Below are 9617 nucleotides of genomic sequence, written 5' to 3'. Positions count from 1 at the left end.
ATGTTTTAAAGTACTGGTTTTAATGTTTCTTTGTGTGTATTGTGTGGGGGGAAACCGTTTCGGCCGCCTCCTCCATGGAGAGGCGACTTTTTCCAGGTCGCCTCCCCCGTGGCCTAACAGCAAGGATCGGCGCGGCCTTTCCCGGAGACGCGCCCGGGGCTTCAGCGGCGGGCGCAGCGTGGACTCTCGGCATGGAGCGGGTGAGCCCTCGCTGGAGGGGAGCGCTCCGTTTCGCTGGCCCGGGGCAGCCGGCAGCCTGAAGCCGCGCGTGGTCTGCGCAGCTCCAGCTGGCGCTGCGTCTACAGCCCGGGATCCCTCATGGGGAACCCGGGGGAAGAAGAAGCCATCACTGCCGGCCCGCGGCCAACTTCCACCGCGGGTGCGGTGGCGACTTACCATCACCCGTGGAGGGGAGCTTCGACCGCCGGCCCTGTGGCCTGCGGTGCTTCTGGCTGCGGCGCAGTGGGAACTTTAAACTTTAAATCTCGACCGCCGGCCTGCGGCCTACACGAACTTAAAGCCGCGGTCTCCGGTGGGGAAGAGCCGACTCTGGACTTACCTGGACTTGGAACTTGTCCTCTTACCATCTGGACGCCCGCAGCAACGGCTGCGGAGGGTTGAGGTCCCGACCACGGGGGAAAATGGAGGAGGACTGGCCAAGTTCTGTGCCTTCCACCACAGTGATGAATGCTGTGGTGGATGTTTATGTTAAATTTTTATTGTGTTTTTGTGTGTGTTCTTTATCATTGTACCGCTGCTGACATATTCATTTCACTTGCACTTTATGTGCAATGTGACAAATAAACCGTATTGTATTGTATCATTGTAAAGCAGCTCCCTCGCTCTTTAACCTCATTCAAATGGGCGGAGGACAGGTTTCGTTACCTCGGCGTTTTTATTACAACACCTATATCTGATATGTTCCGCAAAAACTTTCTGCCTCTGGTTGAGAAAGCTGAAAGAGATTTTGACCGCTGGTCAGTTTTACCGCTGTCCCTCGCGGGCCGGATAAATCTGGTCAAGATGGTCGTCCTACCCAAATTCCTGTATCTTTTTCAGCACGCCCCTATACTTATCACTAAATCTTTTTTTGATAAATTAGAAAGGACAATATCTAAATTTTTATGGGGTAGCAAACCGGCTAGAATCCGAAAGGCGATACTACAGTCTCCTAAGAGTGACGGCGGCCTGGCACTTCCTGACTTCAGGCGATACTATTGGGCAGCTAACTTGCAAAAACTCCTGTATTGCGACCACCTACCAACCAGGGTACACATGGAAAAGGCGAGTTCACGTCTCCCGTTGCGGTCTGTCCTATGCTCCCAGCTCCCCCTTCCTATAACATCTGTGGGCGCAGGCCCAATTGCGTCCTTTTCGCTCAAGATATGGAGCCAACAGGAAAAACTTCGGTTTACAAGGCCCTTCCATCTTGACCCCACTGTTTAAAAATCACATCTTTAAACCTTCAAGTACAGACCACCCATTTAAAACCTGGCATGGTAACAGTATCAGTAGTATCAAAAACCTATACAAGGATGGTATTTTCTCGTCCTTGGCGGAGCTCTCGTTCAACTACAGCCTCCCAAACTCCCACCTTTTTCGTTTTTTCCAGATTAGGGATTTTGTGAAGAAGACATTCCCCCATTTCCCAAATCGCCCCCCTGAAACCCTGACCTATACCATCCTAGCGCTAGACCCCAACCGGAAGAAATGCATCTCTGTTTTGTATAACTTGTTAGGGTCGGTTATATTGAAACCTCATACCTCATTAAAAGCTGTGTGGGAGGGCGAGCTGAATACGAAACTAACAGACCAGCAATGGGATTCTGCCTTGGATTTGATCCATTCTTCCTCCATATGTGCCCATCATGGCCTAATCCAATGCAAAGTCCTTCACAAGTCCACTACAGAAATGCAAGATTATCTAGAATTTACCACTGTTAGGGACACCTGCAACAGATGTAATCAATCCCCTGCCAACCATAGCCATATGTTTTGGTCTTGCCCTAAGCTAGCAGCCTTTTGGAGGAGTGCTTTCGAGGTGATAAGCAGAGCCTATGGCCAGACTATTCCTCCAAACCCACTGTCAGCCATTTTTGGTATTCCTCCCAACACCAACCTCTCTGTTACGTTGAAGCGGGTCCTGGCTTTTACAACCTTGTTAGCCCGGAGACTGATCTTGCTTAACTGGAGGCTCACCTGTTCCCTGACACACGCCCGCTGGATTAAGGAGGTGCTCTACAATTTAAAGCTTGAAAAACGTAGGTTCTCTCTCAAAGGCTCTACCAAGACATTCCTAGACACATGGAACCCTTTCCTGGAACTTGTTAAATCTCTTAACTTGTCCCCAGATTCGGAAGAGGACTGAGTGCTTGCCATCACTGTCCTGCTTTACTGCAGCTGCTCCCCCCTTAGCCCCCCCTCCCCACACTTATTTATTTAATTACCTACTTATTTACTGTTCATAGTGGGGGGTTCTTTTTTTTTTTCCCCCCAGTACATTTTGTTTTGTTTATCTCTACGTATTTGTGTGGATGTGTACGTATGTGAGTGTTGTTTGTCCCGTTTGGTTCCGACCTGATTCGGGTGGGTTGAAGGTGGGTACGGGTAAGGGCTTTGAGGTCTGCTTACATACTGTTGCACAATTATGCTTTGAGTGTCACTGTCTGTTATCATTGTATGTATGCAAATTGATGTGAAATTCAAATAAAAAGATTTCAAAATAAAAAAAGAGATGAAGGCTGCATCATTGGGGTCCTGGGGTGGAGAATGTGTGGGGTGGCATCTGTTATGTGCCACAGAGCTGTGGCATGTAACAGATATTTATGTTGGCTCATGGACTCGCCAGCCGCCTGTCACTTCTGCAGCGAGGAGGAGACCGTGTTCCATGTCTACATGCAGCCCGTTTGACTATCTGAAGGGGATGCTCCTCAAGTTTTGGCTGCACTTTAACCCCACGCTCCTGATCTTTGGTCACCCAGTAGGGTGGTTAGGGAGGGGGCATCACCCTGACGGTTTGCTCCTGGACCTTTGCAGCGGGCAGTCAAGGGTTCTGCACGAGTCGACTGCCTGACCCTCTAACGGGCCTACGTCCATGACCGTGTGTCCCTGCACAGGGAGCAAACGGTATCCATGAGGAGTCTAGAGGCCTTCCGTGAACGCTGGTCACCACGGGGAGTCGAGTGTTTGGAGATGAAGTTGACAATATTTTAATTTGATAATTGTTTGATTGTAACTTGCCAATGGTAATCTTGATTTTATTATTATTCTGTATTTGTGTTTGTTTGAATGAAAGCTCTTTATATTTATAAAAAGTGAAGGCTGCAGGTAGTTTTGTGACCACAGGGAAGACAAAGGAAGAGGCACACAGTGCAGGCAGTACTGTCGCCATTGCCCTCAGTAACACATTTCAGAAACTGTTGGGGGAAGATGACCTTTCTGAAGGCAGCAGCAGTGGCCATGTCCGTGGCATCAAATCAATTCTGCATGAATACATCATCATCACCGCATAATGAATCAAATCAACTTCGCACCAGCAAAATGATTCAAAACTGCCTTGCTTCAACAACCATCACAAGAATGGACTGTGACAATGCATCTTCCCTAAGTGGGAGTACTGACCACTACACAATTGCTGGGAAGTCAAACCAAGAACATACTCCATGTTATGTGGCACTACAATCATGCTAAATGGGATGGAGTCCGAATAAATCTGGAGGCTCAATACTTGGTATGCACGAGTTTACTGGTTTTGACTTGGCCTCTTTGGCCTGAAATGTTAACTCTGTTACTCTTCTCACAGATGTTCACTGACCTGCTGAGTGTTTCCCGCATTTTCTGTTTCTTTGAGTTTCTATCAGAAAGTCAACAGCTGCAAGTTCCTGGGTCAGGAATCTTCATATTTCTGAAGATCTGTCCTGAGCTTGGTACATTGATGTAATCACAAGGCAAGCTCATCAACAACTGTACTTCCTTGGAAGATTGAGGATATTTGTTATGTCAACAAATACTCCATTGCAGGTCCACAGATAGAGATTACACTGACTGGTTGCATTGCGGCCTGGTTTCGCAAATCAAACGCCCAGGAATGGAGATAACAGAGTGCTGTAGACACTGCCTGGATCATCACAGGTACTAACATCCCTAACGTCAAAAGGATTTTTTGGAGGCACTGCCACAAAAAGGGCAGGCACTATCATCAAAGACCCACACCTCCCTGGCCATGTTCTTATTTCACGCCTACCACCAGGAAAGTGGAACAGGAGCCTGAAAACCATGACCTCCAGGTCAAGACTAGCAGCAACCATCGCACTATATATCACAAACCTCGTCAACTTTAAACCAGTCCTGCAATGGACCAGAACTTTACTTCATTCGATACCAGATCCACGCTCTCAACAAACGCTGCTTTGCCTATCTGGGCTCCACTAAAGATCACAAGCTTGCACGTCTCCAGACCAGTCCCTCCATTGACACTCCTCACATCGACCGCTGCAGCTCCACTACTGCACCATGCCACCTGCCCTACCACCATGGGGCTAAGACACGCAATGACATAGCTGCCAAGAGGAGCAGCACCCACATCCACCACCGCTACATTGACGATTGGATTGGTGCTACCATCCTGCACTCAAGATACACTTGGACCATCTCCTACATCTCCCTACCTTTTCTTAATCTCACCGTCTCCATCACAGGAGATAGTCTATAAACTGACAATGACTCCCACAGCTATCTAGACTACATGTCTTACCACCCTGCTTCCTGTAAAGACTCTATCCCCTACTCCCAATTCCTCCGCCTACGCCGCATCTGAGCCCAAGATGAGGTGTTCCATACCAGGACATCCGAGATGTCCCCATTGATTAGAGACACCTCTCCTCGGTAACCCGCAGCTCCGCTCTTGCTCCCCTTCCCCCCAGTTGTGACAGGGACAGAGTCCCCCAGGTCGTCCAATACAGCAGATAATCCTCCGACATTTTCGCCACGTCCAACGGGATCCCACCACTAGCCACATCTTCCCAATTCCACCACTTTCCGCAGATAACTCTGTTCCCTCTGTAACTCCCTGGTCAACTCGTCCCTTCCCAAACCTCCTCTTCTCCATGTACTTTCCCCTGCAACACCTGAGCAGGAGGTGAACCTATACTTACCTCCTCTACAAGAGGATCTAACACACTGGACAAGATGGCGGCGCACACAGTTGCGGCAGCTCAATGTTCTTTCGGTCGGTGCTTCGTGCTTTTTGTGTACGTGTTGTTTTTTGTCCTGTGTACTTTCTGTCGGGCGAACAACGTCTACGGCCAGCATGATCTCCTTAGGATTGGAGCTGGTCACGAGCGGAGTTTGTCCGTTCACACAAGGTCCCGGTGGACATAGCGAGGAGCCCCGGCTCTCCGTGGATTACCATCCCCGCGGGGAGGAGGCGAAGGCGGCGCAGAGAGAGAAGGCAAAAGCGAGGCTGCAGGGCCGGTGCGCTAGCCAGGCTACGGAGGCAGCCACTCAAACCACCGCTTCCCAGCCTGTTTCTCACCAACGCCAGATCCCTCGGTAACAAGATGGATGAACTGAGGCTACAGACTGCAGCTAACAACGCCGTGAAGGACAGCAGCATTCTGTTGATCACGGAGACCTGGCTACCCCAACCAGAAGCCCTGGATGACCTGGGAGGTCCAGCGGCTGTTAAAAGAGAGGAACACCGCTTTTAGGTCTGGCGATAGGGCTTTATACAGCACGGCCCGAGCTAACCTGAAGAGAGGCATCAGAGAGGCCATATTAGACTACAGGAGGAGGATAGAGGACCACCTGGACAGTAATAACAGCAGGCAGTTGTGGCAGGGGATCCAGTATCTCACCAACTACAAGACCAACCTTGGAGCTGCTGAAGGTGACGCCTCGTTGGCAGAGGAGCTGAACCTCTTCTTTGCTCACTTTGAAGTGGAGGCACCAGAGACAGCCACATCACACCATATGGTCCACAGCAGCTTAACCCTCAAAATAGAGGAGCATGAGGTGAAGCGCACGCTGCGGGCCATCAATCCGAGGAAGGCTACTGGACCCGACAGCGTCTCTGGACGCGTGCTGAAGGACTGCGCAGACCAGCTGGCTGGAGTCTTTACGAGGATTTTCAACCAGTCTCTGGCACAATCCACTGTCCCACCCTGTCTGAAGTCCTCCACCCTTGCCCAAAAAAACCCACATTTCCAGCCTCAACGACTACCGGCCAGTCGCACTCACACCAGTGGTGATGAAGTGTTTTGAAAAACTGGTCCGGGGTCATATCACATCACTCCTGCCCCGAAGCTTGACCCCCACCAGTTTGCGTACAGAGCGAATAGATCCACAGAGGACGCTGTAGCCACAGCCCTCCATGCTGCACTGTCCCACCTGGAGCAGCCGGGGAGCTACGTGCGGATGCTCTTTGTGGACTACAGCTCTGCTTTTAATACCATCCTTCCCCACAAACTGGTGGACAAACTGGGGGACCTGGGACTTCCACAGTACACCTGCATGTGAATAAATAGCTTCCTGTCGGGTCGCAGCCAGAGAGTCAGAGTGGGCCATCACACATCCACGGCCCTCAGCCTCAGTACCGGCTCTCCACAGGGCTGCGTGCTGAGCCCCCTGCTTTACACCATCTATACATATGACTGCACCACAGTAACACCATTGTCAAATTCACGGATGACACCACGGTGGTGGGGCTCATCTCTGGGGGGGATAGTACGCCTACAGCGATGAGGTGGAGCAGCTGACAGTGTGGTGTGGAGAGAATAACCTGCTCCTCAACACCTCAAAGACAAAGGAGCTCATAATAGACTACAGGAAGAAGAAAACGGACATTACACCATTAATTATCAGAGGGGACTGTGTGGAGAGGGTGGCAGGATTTCCGCTTCCTGGGAATCCACATTGAGGAGGACCTGACATGGAACGTGAACACCTCTGCGCTGCTGAAAAAGGTCTAGCAGAGACTGCACTTCCTGAAGGTGCTCAGGAAGAATAACATCACCCAGAGACTGCTGCTGTCCTTTTATCGGTGCTCCATAGAGAGCATCCTAACATACTGTGTATGCGTGTGGTACACCAGCTGCACAGCGGCTAAGAGGAAAGCGCTCCAGAGGGCTATTGACAATGCCCAGAGGATTGTCGGCTGCCCTCTCCTCACCTTGGAGGACCTACACAGTTCCCACTGTCTCAAGAAATCCCAGAACATTATAAAGGACATTTCCCACCCTGGACACTCCCTGTTTGAACTGTTGCCGTCAAGACAGACGGTACAGATCAATGAGGACAAGGACAAACAGACTCAAAAACAGTTTTTATCCCACAGCAATAACTACACTTAATATAGCCACCAAATGAGCGCAGGTGCGCTACATACCAAAGGGATTGTGCAATCGACAGAAGAATGTATAGTTGTGTGTTTATGCTTTTTTTTCAGGTTATTTACTTTAGTTGTTTATTTTAGATATTTCTCTTTTACGTATCGTTAGCTTTTAGATAATGTGTGAATGGTGCACTGACTGGTTGGCATTTTTAATTTTGTTGTACATGTTTTACATGTTATAATGACAAATAAAGAACCTTACTTACTCAGTCCAAGGACCCCAACAACCTTTTCAGGTGAGGCAGAGGTTCACTTGCACCACCTCCAACCACATTTACTGTATCTGCTGTTCAAGGTGTACCTGTAATGTGCTCTCTGAAAGTGAAGGGGGACATTCATACATGAGCACATTCACATTTTCTGCAAGTCCATCCAGGTGTGGACTCTTATATATCAGCAAGACCGAGCGCAGGACTCCCGCTTTTGCATTATTATGGCTACCTAGTATTATGGTTATAAATGTATTCCATTTTTTAATTCATGTTTTATCTGTGTGTGTGAGTCAAGCCTGTTAAGCTGCTAGCTGCAAGAATTTAATCGTTCTGTTACCGGTACGTACGACAATTAAACACTCTTAACTCTCCAACAATTACTGTGGGGCATCAGCAGAAATACAACCCACCACATTCTACAATGTCATGACTTAGCAGATTCCTCATTCTTCTCTTCTTTTCAGTCAAGCCAGCGGATCAAGACTAGTTCAATGAGGAGTGCAGAAGGGCAGCTTCAGGTATGTCCAAAAATGATGACATGCCAGCTCAGTGCATCTTCAATACCATGCATGATCCACAGTAAAAGCAGCACACGCAGGCAGAATCCCTGGAGAGAAGGAACGGGACCCGTCCAAGGAAGGAGATGGCCGGAGGCCCACAACAGCCTAGGATGTGTCGGGATGTGTCATAAGATCGAGAGCGCGGACTTTTAAAATGGCACTTAAATATGGCACCTCTTGCATACGGGCTCTGCAGACTATTTCTGTACACTTACTAATCGAGGATCAGGGATATGGCAATACTGTACAGGACGCTTTGTGTGAAAAATAATTTCTTCTGTCCGACATAAGAAAAGGTTTTAAATTGAAGAAAACGACAAGGAACCAACGTGAAAACCTGTCTGCTCCGAAACATTCTCTTAAAGAAGCTTGTACTAAAAATGCTGGAGAACTATGTCATTGGGTAAGAACAAATCACTGCATGCATCTTTCTTCAAACTGTAAGCTTTACTTGGTTTAATATGTAATGCATAATCCCCATTCAGAAAGAATGTGACTTGATTTGTATTTTACTGGCATCTTTAGGTAGCAACTATCTAATTCATATTGCACATACCTGCTATGTTTAATTCTTTCAATAGGCGAAGACAGTGAAACCATGCATCCTGTATTCATTGGAGTTTAGCTTGTATTCACTGGAGTTTAGAAGGATGAGGGGGATCTTATAGAAACAGGGAATTCCATAAATTCACAACTCTCTGGGTGAAAACGTTTTTTCTCACCTCAGTCTTAAATAACCTCCCCTTTATTCTAAGGCTGTGGCCCCTGGTTCTGGATATTGGGAACATTTTTCCTGCATCTAGCTTGTCCAGTCTTTTTTATAATTTTATATGTTTCTATAAGATCCCCCTCATCCTTCTAAACTCCAGTGAATACAAGCCTAGTCTTTTCAATCTTTCCTCATATGACAGTCACGCCAGCCCAAGGATCAATCTCGTGAACCTACGCTACACTGCCTCAATCACAAGGATGTCCTTCCTCAAATTAGGAGACCAAAACTGTACACAATATTCCAGATATGGTCTCACCAGAGCCCTATACAACTGCAGAAGAACCTCTTTACTCCTATACTGAAATCCTCTTGTTATGAAGGCCAACATTCCATTAGCTTTCTTCACTGCCTGCTGACCTGTCAGCCAACTTTCAATGACCTGTGTACAAGGACAACCAGGTCTCGCTGCACCTCCCCTTTACCTAACCTAACCCCATTGAGATAATAATCTGCCCCCTTGTTTTTGCCACCAAAGTGAATAACCTCACATTTATCTATATTATACTGCATGTGCCACGCATCTGCCCACTCACTGAACCTGTCCAGGTCACCCTGCAACCTCCTAACATCCTCTTCACAGTTCACGCTGCCACCCAGCTTTGTATCATCCCCAAACTTGCTAGTGTTGCTCCTAATTCCCTCTTTCAAATCATTAATATATATGGTAAACAGTTGCGGCCCCA

The sequence above is a fragment of the Amblyraja radiata genome, unplaced genomic scaffold, assembly GCF_010909765.2.
Source record: "Amblyraja radiata isolate CabotCenter1 unplaced genomic scaffold, sAmbRad1.1.pri S48, whole genome shotgun sequence".
Taxonomy (NCBI): Eukaryota; Metazoa; Chordata; class Chondrichthyes; order Rajiformes; family Rajidae; genus Amblyraja; species Amblyraja radiata.
This window is presented reverse-complemented; position numbering follows the sequence as displayed.